General features: G+C 37.3%; 1 long non-coding RNA gene across 1 annotated transcript; it reads left to right on the forward strand.

Annotated features, from left to right (window-relative positions):
• The first annotated feature begins 1,420 nt into the window (after positions 1-1,420).
• LOC134738416 (uncharacterized) lies at positions 1,421-8,936 on the forward strand. Its single transcript, XR_010124128.1, has 4 exons — positions 1,421-1,959; positions 6,417-6,426; positions 8,306-8,387; positions 8,586-8,936. It is a non-coding gene; the product is annotated as an uncharacterized LOC134738416 (long non-coding RNA).
• The last annotated feature ends 2,572 nt before the right edge of the window (positions 8,937-11,508 follow it).

Raw genomic sequence — 11,508 nt, forward strand, 5'->3', positions numbered from 1 at the left:
TATCTAGCATTTTACATTTACTGACAAAAATAAAATGTTTGTTTTCTATTGCCCACAATCCTGTTTTCTGAGAGCTGTTTTAACATAGAGATTTTACTCATGGTTATATACTGTCTAACTTCTGTTGACTTTGTGTAGCATAATAGAACCTACAATAAATGGCTACGACTGTGAGGAGTAAATGAATTCATTCATTCAGAGTACTTAGAACAGTATCTGAAACAGTAATAACTTAATCAATATTATCTGTCAATTACATCCTTTTCCTTATAAGTAATGTAATTATTTCATCAATGCCTGTGAGTAGAGGAAATGATTGTCAATTTTCTAGTTGGTATAGAACATAAAATTTTAGCCAGGGGCTAGGCTTTGGTTGAGGAATCATGTCTTTCCATTGTTTTGAAAAATGTGATCTTATTTTCACAATTTGAAGCCTAGGTATGCTTTTTCCAATCCATTTATGGTACAAAGTTTGCTGTCTGTCTTGGTTGCTGCTGGTTGTGAGTTTTATCTTTTTTTGAGTTTTCATGAATCTTAGATTTTTAATTTGGGGGGTTGCTGCACTAGGGTGCTGCTGGTTAGATGCCATTTACTGTCAACTGCCTGGGCTGCTAATTTAATAAGAATTTCAGGAGGTGTTGTGAATAATTGAAATTCTACCAGTATGTAATAAAACAAACAAAAAAAATCAGTATTGTAATACATGTATCCAAGAACTTCATTATATTAGATACTATGATGTATAGATTGCTTCAAATAAGGTCTGCTTTTTTCCTCACAGTACATATTTAATAGGAAATGTATTTAATAATTGATATTTAGATACTAGTGTTTAGTAGATGGCTATTTTTGGCTAAAATAAATCATTATATCATATAACATTATAACCATTCTCTTTCTTCTCATACTATCTCCTTACCTAATTGTGGTTGCTGTTTATCTCCTAATCAGCGGTGGTTTGTCCATTCTTTATTTTTCATTTGTTTTAAATAACCAAGTAACTCCTGCACATTTCTATTGTTCAATAAATATACAAATAGACAAGTTCATTAATGCAACACAAATATAAAAAGAATAATAATTAATTCTATTTTAACTCACATATTTGAGGTGAGAAATTTAAAATCTACTCTCAGCAACTTTCAAGTATATAATACACTGTTATTAACTACAGTCACCACGTTGTGCAGTAAATCTCTTGAGCTTATTCCTCCTGTCTAACTGAAATTTTGTATACTTGACCATCATCTCCCAATCCCGCTGCCACTGGTAACCGCCTTTCTACTCTGTTTTTATAAGCTCAATTGTTTTGGTTTAGTGGTTTTTTTTTTTTTTTTTTGAGACGGAGTCTCGTTCTGTCGCCCAGGCTGTAGTGCAGAGGCACCATCTTGGCTCACTGCAAGCTCCGCCTCCCGGGTTCACACCATTCTGCCTCAACCTTCCGAGTAGCTGGGACTACAGGCGTCCGCCACCACACCTGGCTAATTTTTATGTATTTTTAGTGGAGACGGGGTTTCACTGTGTTAGCCAGGGTGGTCTGGATCTCCTGACCTCGTCATCTGCCTGCCTTGGCCTCCCAAAGTACTGGGATTACAGGTGTGAGCCACTGTGCCCGCCAACATTTTTAGATTCTACGCATAAGTGAGAAGATGTGATTTTTGTCTTCTGTGTCTGGCTTCTTTTATTAAACATCGTGTCCTCTAGGAGCATTCATGTTGTCACAGACGACAGAATTTCCTGGGTTTTTAAAGGATAAATAGTATGTCATTGTGTATATATATGCTACGTTTTTCTTATCCATTCATCCGTTGATGGACGCTTAGTTGATGCCATATTTTGAGTGTTATGAATAATACTGTCATGAACAGCGGGAGTGCAGGTATCTTTTTGACATACGAATTTCATTTTTTTTTTTTTTTGGCTATGTATCCGGTAATAGTGGGATTGTTGGATCCTATGGTAGTTATATTTTTAGTTTTTTGAAAAGTATTCATACTGTTTTCCCTAATGGCTGTACCAATTTACATTCCCACCAACAGTACACAAGGGTTTCCTTTTCTCCACATCCTCATCAACACTTTTATTTTGGTCTTTATAACAATAGCCATTAGAGAATGATAATTAGGTTTTAAACCTTAGCCATTGCATGCAAAATTGTAAACCAATTATTACATATATTTGTATATTTTTGGGTAGTTTTTTTTTTTTTTTTGAAACGGAGTCTTGCTCTGTCACCCAGGCTGGAGTGCAATGGCACAATGTCGTCTCACTGCAATCTCCGCCTCCTGGGTTCAAGCCATTCTCCTGCTTCAGCCTCCTGAGTAGCTGGGATTACAGGTGCCCGCCACCACGCCCAGCTAATTTTTTGTATTTTTAGTAGAGACAGGGTTTCACTATGTTGGCCAGGCTGGTCTCGAACTCCTGACCTCGTGATCCACCTGCCTTGGCCTCCCAAAGTGCTGGGATTACAGGCGTGAGCCATGGCGCCCGGCCTATTTTTGGGTAGTTCTTCAAATCTAATCAATAACTATATATAAATTGTAAACTGCCTCCCTCTCTAAAAGCTCAATTTAGCATATTTTAAGTAATATTTACCGATAACAACTCAAGATTTAGCTTGCTGCATTGAAGAAGAAAATCCAAACTAGAAACAGGGCCTATCAGTTGAAAACTCAAAGCAAAGAAATAAACAAATTAGTGTTGATTAATGATAATATTTGTAATATAACATATGCTAAAACACTGGGTAGTTCAGGACAATTTTGTTTGAAGGTCTGCGAAAAGAAAAATCAATTTTCTAAGACAAATCTGTTGAAAAATGAGCTTCCATGTCTAAACTGAAGTAGGCAATGATTTTTTCTTTTTACTTTCAAATTGCTGTAGGCATTTTTAGAGTGGCAGAAAAATATATATTAATTTCACCTGCTTTTTGGATTAAGAGTAAACACTATTAAATGAATGCAATTTTGGTAACTTATAAACATTTTACTACAAATTCATTTATAATTTACCTATTTTATAAACTTTTTTATGTCTTTAAAGTTGTATCTTATGAAATTTAGATAAGAGGATGAAGAATGGAAAAAGATGGTGAGTTATAAAAAAAGGGAGAGAAGGCAAAATGTGAGATAGGCAGAGAAGAATAAATCGTGAAAAAAAGAGCAGAGACAAGAAGGAAAAGAGAGGACTCTTTCCCCAGAAGTAAGGACTAGAGAAACAGCCATCATGAGCCAATCTAGCTTCTTTCCTCCACTGTTGCTGTGTCAACTGTAATTGACTGATGTTTTTCAGGCTGACTTGCAGACCTTAGAGGTTGTAGCCATTATTCTTTCCTGAATTCTCATTGAATAGGCTCCTGTGCAGCCTCTTCCCTTCAGGGCTGCACTGACGAAGCTTCCTCAGTGTCAAAGCTTCTAAGCTTTCTAAATGAGAGACTTCTGTTCTAATCACATTATCTATCAGATGTTCTCACCAGTGTTAATTCTCACCTGGAACAAAGTCCTTCTCTGTCTTTGTTATTCATGTTGTCTCATTTGGAGTAAATTGAAATTGGGGCTAACTGTAAATCAGTAACCTGTGCCTCTCTCCGTGGAGTGTTTTGTTCTCTTCAGTGCTATTAGTTCTGCTTCCTGATTCTGCCACCTCAGGGATTCTTCACAGTTGCCTGGTATGCAATACCTAAACACTTAAGTAACATTCTCTATCTTTGAAATACTCAGAATATGTCTAGCTTGGATGCCTTTTAGAGATTCTGCTTAAAGAGACCATCGATTTTTTAAATATACATTTAGAATACCTCAGAGATAAGTTTCAAAGCATTTACATATGTGCATTGTTCATAATTTATTGGCAAAGTATGATATAGATTCACAAACAGTATAATAATATCATGCCAGTATAAGATAAAGATTAGCGAAGTGCTGCAAAACAAAAATAGCATTATGAGAAAAATATGAAGTGGAATTCTTAACTTGATTTTTGAAACTGTGGTCAAGGTGCTAATATTGTCGTTTTATTTGCCTTGGGACAATTAAAGAGTGTTTATGTCATACCCTCATTCAATTCACCTGTATAGCTTCTAAAAACCAGATGAATTGTGGTAGATGATGATGAAGTACAATAAACTTAAGTAGTAATTCCAGTTCCTACTGAGCTGGATGTAGTATTAGAGATTTAATAAAGATTTCTTCCTGTCTTGAATATGTATGTGGCACATAATAAAATGGAGAGGCAAAGCTAACATTACTATCTGGTGATTAATTTAACTTTCTAGTTCATTTGTTGAGTGCCTGTGCTAGGTACATGGAATCCAGGGTGAATATGGAATGGTTTATGCCACTAAGTAGCTCACAGGAAAGTGGTGAGGAAACAGAAATGAACAACAACTTACATCAAACTAATATGCTCTGTGTTTTCCGAACAGTAAAATATCAAGACATTTACTATATTTATATATGTCTGTACTGTCACAGATCTGTTAGTTTAATGGGTGGTCCATTACCTTATCTTTAGGAAACAACCTTGCTTATGAGTAGGTCTCAGGTATTCAAATCATGTAGACCCATGGTGCCTGCTCTCAAGATACCCTAAAGGAAAAAGAAAGTAGAACAGAGACTATAGAACAAAATGCCTGTATCATCATAAACTCTCTGATTATTTTCCATTTGTAAACTAAGCTATCTAAATAGTTTTCTATGGAATTAGAAAATTTATGTATGTAAAGCACTTTGACATGTGTCTTCCATGGAAAAGCAGGTAAGAAATGGTAGCTGTTATTATTTTAAGTGGATATAAATGCCACAGTAGCACAGAAGAGAGAAACTTGTAAATCAGCTGTTGGGAAATTGTGGAAGACTGCAAGGAGGAGAATTTGCATGGCCAAGCTTGCTCTACCAATTAGAAAATGAAAACAAAAAGTGCAAAGGATCTTCTTGGTAGATAGAAGCAGTATGTGGTAGAGAGCAGCAAGAACACATGGCATTTTAGAGAAATCGTGAGTGGCTTGTATGACTGGAGAGATGGGGCAATTGGGGGTTGGAGACATTTGGCGAGGGATCCTTTTGGATAGTTAGGCGTTGGCTGGAGAGTTTGAACTCACCTAATAAATGTGTCTGATTGAAGGCATGGATTTTAGAGTGAGAATGATTCGGCTTAAAACCCAACTCAAACCTCCCCAGCTGTATGATATTTGGAAGCTGTATCTACTCTCTAAATTGCAGTTTTTAATCTGTTAAATAGATACAATAACATTGCTTAACTCACAGGATAGTTGAAAAGATACATGAGATAAGGTAACATAACAAATGTGTACTACAGCAGTTGTATCATTTGTTGAATGTTTATTATTAGCCTAAAAGTTATGAAAATCCACAGAAAGATTTAAGCAGGAGAGATAGATGATCTTATTTTAATTATACAGGGTTCATTGGATGAGCATGGAGATATTGGATTGTGGTTAAAGGGTTGAGAGTTTGAATACAGGGAAAGAAGCTGAGATGGCTTTTGTAGAGCCATCTACATTGAGAAATGAGGAAGCTTTCTCATTGAGAAATGAGGAAGCTTTCTTATTGAGAAATGAGGAAGCAAAGTCGTGACTATAGACATGAGGAGGTGGGAAGATAAAGGGATTTTAAGAAGGTCAAGGCCATAAATTTAGTGGCTAATTCAATAGGGAAAGTGTCTGAGTGAGAAGGAGAAGTGGAAGCTTATTCATGTGTTTGACTTGGCTGACCAAAGTAAGTTTTGGAGTCTTTCACTGATGTGGAAGATATATTAGAAAGTTCAGAAACAAAGTAAGTCAAGGAGGGGAGAGCCAGGGGATATTCAATAAGAAATCTGCAATAATTACTTGGAAGCAGGTGGTCCTAGTTCATTTTCTGTTGCTTACAACAGAATACCTGAAACTGGGTAACTTATAAGGAAACAAAATTTATTTCTTACAGTTACGAAGGCTGGGAAGTCCCAGATCAAGGAGCTGCATCTGATTAGAGCTTTTTTGCTGGTGAGGACTCTGCAGGGAGTCAGTAAAGGGCATCCTATGGAAAGAGGCCTGAGCATGGTAGCTCAGGTCTGTCTCCCTCTTTTTATAAACCTATCAGTTTCCCTCTTTGATAATCCATTAATGCATTAGCTCATTAATACATTAATTCATTAATGGGTTAGTGCATTCACGGGAGCAGAATCCTCATGATCCAACCACATTTTAAAGGCCCTTACCTCTCAATAATGCCACATTGGGGATTAAGTTTCAAAATGTGGTGAAGGAGACAGTCAAACCATAGAAGAAGCATAGATTTAGCAACAACAAGAGTTTCTAAATAGAGATAAAAAATATGAATCAGCACGTAAAGGAGAGTTAAAGCCTTGGAAGAAAATGAATTTACTCAGGAAGAATAGAGAGATGGGAAAAGCTGAAGACAGGGCCAGGTGTGAAAACCATCAGAGAGAGTGTAAGCAGAGAAAATCCTTTGAATGAATCTGGGAAGGAATGGCTTGAGAGGTAGGAGAAAACCAGGCTACAGTAATACTGCAAAAGCATGATGAATTTTTCAAAATGGTTAAGTGAAATTCAAATGCTCAGAAAATGTAGGAAGGTAAAGTATCAGTTAGAATTTTTTTGCTGTGTGAAAGAGAAAACACAATTCAAATGAATACACAAAAATCGAATTTTATCTCATGTGACAAGTAGAATGAAAATTGCTCTGGGTTTGGTTTACTTAGTGGGACTATACAAAGTGATGATAAAATCATAATTGTTCCTACAATAAAAGGCTTCCCACTTAGGCTGGCTTGTCTTGTAATCCTACAATGATTGCCATGATTCGACATAGCACATACAAACCTTGAAACTGCCAGAGACAGAAGGAGGAGTATTTCTTTCCCTGCCCAGCAGACTTTCTCTTACACTTTGTGGTAGGCAGAATAATGCCCCCCACTGACATATCCACATCCTAATTCTTGGAACCTGTAAATGAATTATGTTGTGTGCAAAGCTGAATTAAGATTGTGGCTAAAATTAAGATTGCTAATCAACTGACCTTAGATTCAGAGTTTATCCTGGATTATCCAGGTGGACCAAGTGTATCACAAATGACCTTAAGAGGGAGGCAGAAAAGGGAGAACAAGAGAGATTGCAGTGTGAAAAGATGTGGTCCTATATTGCTTGTTGTGAAGATAGAAGGATGGGGCAGCTATGAGACAAGGAATGCAGGCAGCCTCTAGAAGATTAAAAATAGCAAGCAAATGGATTATCTCCCAGAATATCCAGCAGGAATGCAGCTTTGCTGGCATCTACATTTTAGCCCAGTGAGACCCATTTTGGACTTAGGACCTCCCAAACTGTAAGTTGATGTTGTGTTGTTTTAAGGCAGTTTGTGATAATGTGTTAGAGCATCCGTCCCCAACCTTTTTGACACCAGGGATGGGTTTCACGGAAGACACTTTTTCCATGGACCAGGACAGAGAGAAGAGGGGGCTGGTTTTGGGTTGATTCAAGTGCATTACATTTATGGTGCACTTTATTTCTATCATTATTACATTGTAATATCTAATGAAATGATTATACAATTCACTATAATGTAGAATCAGTGGGAGCCCTGAGCTCATTTTTCTTGCAACTAGACTGTCCTATCTTGGGGTGCCAGGACACGGTGACATATCATCATGCATTAGATTCTCAGAAGGAGTGTGTAACCTAGATTCCTCTCATGCACAGTTCACAACAGGGTTTGTGCTCCAATGAGAGTCTAATGCCGCGGCTGATCTGACAGGAGAGGGAGCTCAGGTGGTAATGCTTGGTACCTGTGGCAGTGGTGGTATAGGTGATAATGCTCAATACAGATCCGTGGCCTGGGGGTTGGGGACCCCTGTATTACAGTGACTACAGAAAATGAACATACACCCCACTAGCAAGAGTTGCATTGTGGGCCCATGCCTAAAGTATTCACTTCCAAGGGGAATTGAATTTCCTAGGCAGGCTGAGGCTGTTATGAAGCATATGGTCCCGTGATTCCTGAAAAAGTCTTGGGGATGGGAGGGAAAGGCTGTTGGATAGGCAACAAACTATCATATTCAGGCAAGGATGGAAAATTTATCTATTAAATTTGACAGTTTGGGGGCCAATAATGATATATAGAGAGGAAATTCAGTGGGCAATAGGAAACTATTGGCTGACAAAATAAATATTTTAAAGTAACTCGTACATAAATAAAAGGCAATATAGAAACCTAATCATTTATATAGAAATAAAATTGTTTTATGTTTTCTTTTAATATGGGTGATAATGGAAATCTTTTTATGTAGAAAGAGCCAGATGGGAACAGGAGTGAGAAAGGTAGAAGATGAATGATTAAGGATGAAAACTCCCTCAAGAGATTTTATTTGACCAAGTATGTCCACATTGTTACTTAAAAGCATATGTTTACTTCCTGTAAGAAATCTATAAAAATCATTTTAGAGTATGAATAACAATCTTCTTACATGTTTATTTTACAAATTTTGATTTTCTCTGTAATGGTAATTTGTAAAACATAGGTACTAATATTTCACAATTCATTTATTTATATAATGATTCTACTTGTACCTAGCATCAATTCAGTGAAAGCTGTGATTAAGAGGTTTCACATGAATGGAGCTGGAAGCCATTATCCTCAGCAAACTAACACAGGAACAGAAAACCAAACAGCGCATGTTCTCACTTACAAGTGGGAGCTGAACAATGAGAACACATGGACACAGGGAGGGGAAAAGCACACACTGGGGACTGTCAGGGGAGGGCAGGGGGAGGAAGAGCATCATGATAAACAGCTAATGCCTGCAGGGCTTAATACCTAGGGGATGTGTTGATAGGTGCAGCCAACCACCATGGCACACATTTACCTATGTAACAAACCTGCACATCCTGCACATGTACCCCGAACTTAAATTTAATTAAAAAAGAAAAAAAGTTTCAAATTATAGTGTCAGCTAGAACTGGTGATGTCTTCCTAAATACAGCTTAAAACTTCATAAAGGAGCTCTCCTGAGATTTCTTACCATGGAATATCTTCTATTTGAAATCTCCTCTAATAGGATATTTTGGTACTTCAGAAATTCACTCTCTTGGATTCATTTCAAGAGGGGCTTTATATTGATGACTGTCTCTTTGGGGTAGCAACAGAAGGATAATTGGGTAGAGCGACCAGCCTGGTTGCAATCCTACATCTATGATTATATGACTCCTGTTCTGTTCTTTAGCATCATTTTAAACTGGTTCCTTGAATTCAACTTTGCTTTTGGAATGCGTGAAGCAGATTTTCCCTGGATTATTGTTCTGTGTTTATTTATACAACAACCACAGAGTTAGAGGAGAACAAATGCCCATATGAGGAAGCTGACGATTATTGCCGTGGCAGATAAAAACTCCCTGCTATTTATTATAATCGAGCGGAAGAAAGCAAATAGTGGAGGCAGACAGTTTGTTATCGATTGCACAGCAACCCTACTATGTTTCCTTTATCAGCTCTTTTCAGTAATCTCCAAAACTCCTTTCAACATAATCTTCTCTATTGTCAGATATTTCCTTGCCTATTAGTCAGGCTCACTCTCAGCAGCTGATTTACTTTCTTATTTTATGCAGATTATAGAGTCCAAAAAAAGTAAATTCTGTAATTTTCCACCTAGATATAAGAACTTAACTCTCATCATTCATTCTTTTCTTTTTCTCTCACATTACGATTCACAAGACATGTTTTTCTCTACTTCAGGGATAATTTCTTTACCTGCCCTCTGGATCCCATGTTCTGCCTGCCTGCTCAGGAAATTTTGATTACTCCCCTTCTTATACTTCCAGTCTCCTGTATTACTGATTTCTTCTTACAAATAGTTAAACTTAAACTTATGCCTCCCATTAAAATGAAATCAGCAACAGCACCAAACCCAGCAACAATAAGGTATCATTATCATCAACAACATCAGTAGTTCTCACAGTTCCCTCTGATTCTCTTTTGTCTTCTCCCCTTTGCTTTCTTTTTTTGCATTGTGCTTTCTGAGAAGTTTCTGCACTGGGTGACTCCAAGGCCTCACTCACTCCTAAGCTCCTCGTAATCTGGCTTCTGCCCTTACCCATTCCATGTTACTACGGTGCTACTAAATTCTGCAGATAATGTCATTACTTTTCTTACTTGGCCTCTCTCGTAAGCAGGCTGTATTTCTTCATTGTTGATATTACTTATCATTTTGTCCAAGCCCTTCCTCTTTTCTCACTGGAATATTCCTCCCTGGAGGTTCTTCAACCCCACAGCTGTAGTGAGCACTTATTTGATGATATGCTGATATGATAATGATTGAATAATGGTATGCTAATATAATGCTGATAGTGTTGATGGTTCCTTTCTGAACAACAGATTTCTATATCAATCTCATCATGTTCAAAGCTGAAATCATTCCCACTAAACTTTCTCCTTTTCTTGTATATCTTATCTCAGTGAATGGTGCCAATATCTATCCAGTTCTTTCAAAGGGAAAACAAATTAGCATTCTTAATTTCTCCTTCCCTCTTACTATCTCATATCTAATAAGTCAAAGGGTCCTATTCTATCACCCCAATATTGCTTGTGTTCATACGTTTCTACCCATCTGACCTGACTCTAGTTTATTTCGTTATAATCTTTTATCCAGATGGCATTAATTATGTATGTGGGAGCCCTGCTTCTAACATTGTCCCTCCAAATGGGTCTCTCTACAGCAAGCAGAATGATCACTCCCCTGCTTAAATCCTCCTGTGGTTTCTCATGATAAATTATGATCTCAAAAAAGGCTTGTGAGGTGCTTTTGGGTTTGACTCCTAACTCTTATGTCCTGTTTTTTCCTCTGTGCAAAACTTGTTTTTAAAAATTTCTGTACTTTTCGTTTTACTAGAACTTTGGATCTTTGCTCCTAAAGCAAACACTCATTGCCTTCTTTTCCTCTGTCCTACTTTACCTTGTAAAATGATTTGATTAACTTCCATCTATATTTAGATCTTAGCTGAATCTCTGAATAGACCAATACTAGGCTCTGAAATTGAGGCAATAATTAATAGCTTACCAACCAAAAAAAGTCCAGGACCAGATGGATTCACAGCCGAATTCTACCAGAGGTACAAGGAGGAGCTGATACCATTCCTTCTGAAACTATTCCAATCAATAAAAAAAGAGGGAATCCTCCCTAACTCATTTTATGAGGCCAGCATCATCCTGATACCAAAGCCTGGCAGAGACAACAAAAAAAGAAAATTTTAGACGAATATCCCTCATGAACATCGATGCAAAAATCCTCAATAAAATACTGGCAAACCAAATCCAGCAGTATATCAAAAGGCTTATCCACCATGATCAAGTGGGCTTCATCCCTGGGATGCAAGGCTGGTTCAACACATGCAAATCAGTAAACGTAATCCAGCATGTCAGCAGAACCAACGACAAAAACCACATGATTATCTCAATAGATGCAGAAAAGGCCTTTGACAAAATTCAACAACCCTTCATGCTA

This window comes from Pongo pygmaeus, chromosome 17 (genome assembly GCF_028885625.2).
Source record: "Pongo pygmaeus isolate AG05252 chromosome 17, NHGRI_mPonPyg2-v2.0_pri, whole genome shotgun sequence".
Classification (NCBI taxonomy): Eukaryota; Metazoa; Chordata; class Mammalia; order Primates; family Hominidae; genus Pongo; species Pongo pygmaeus.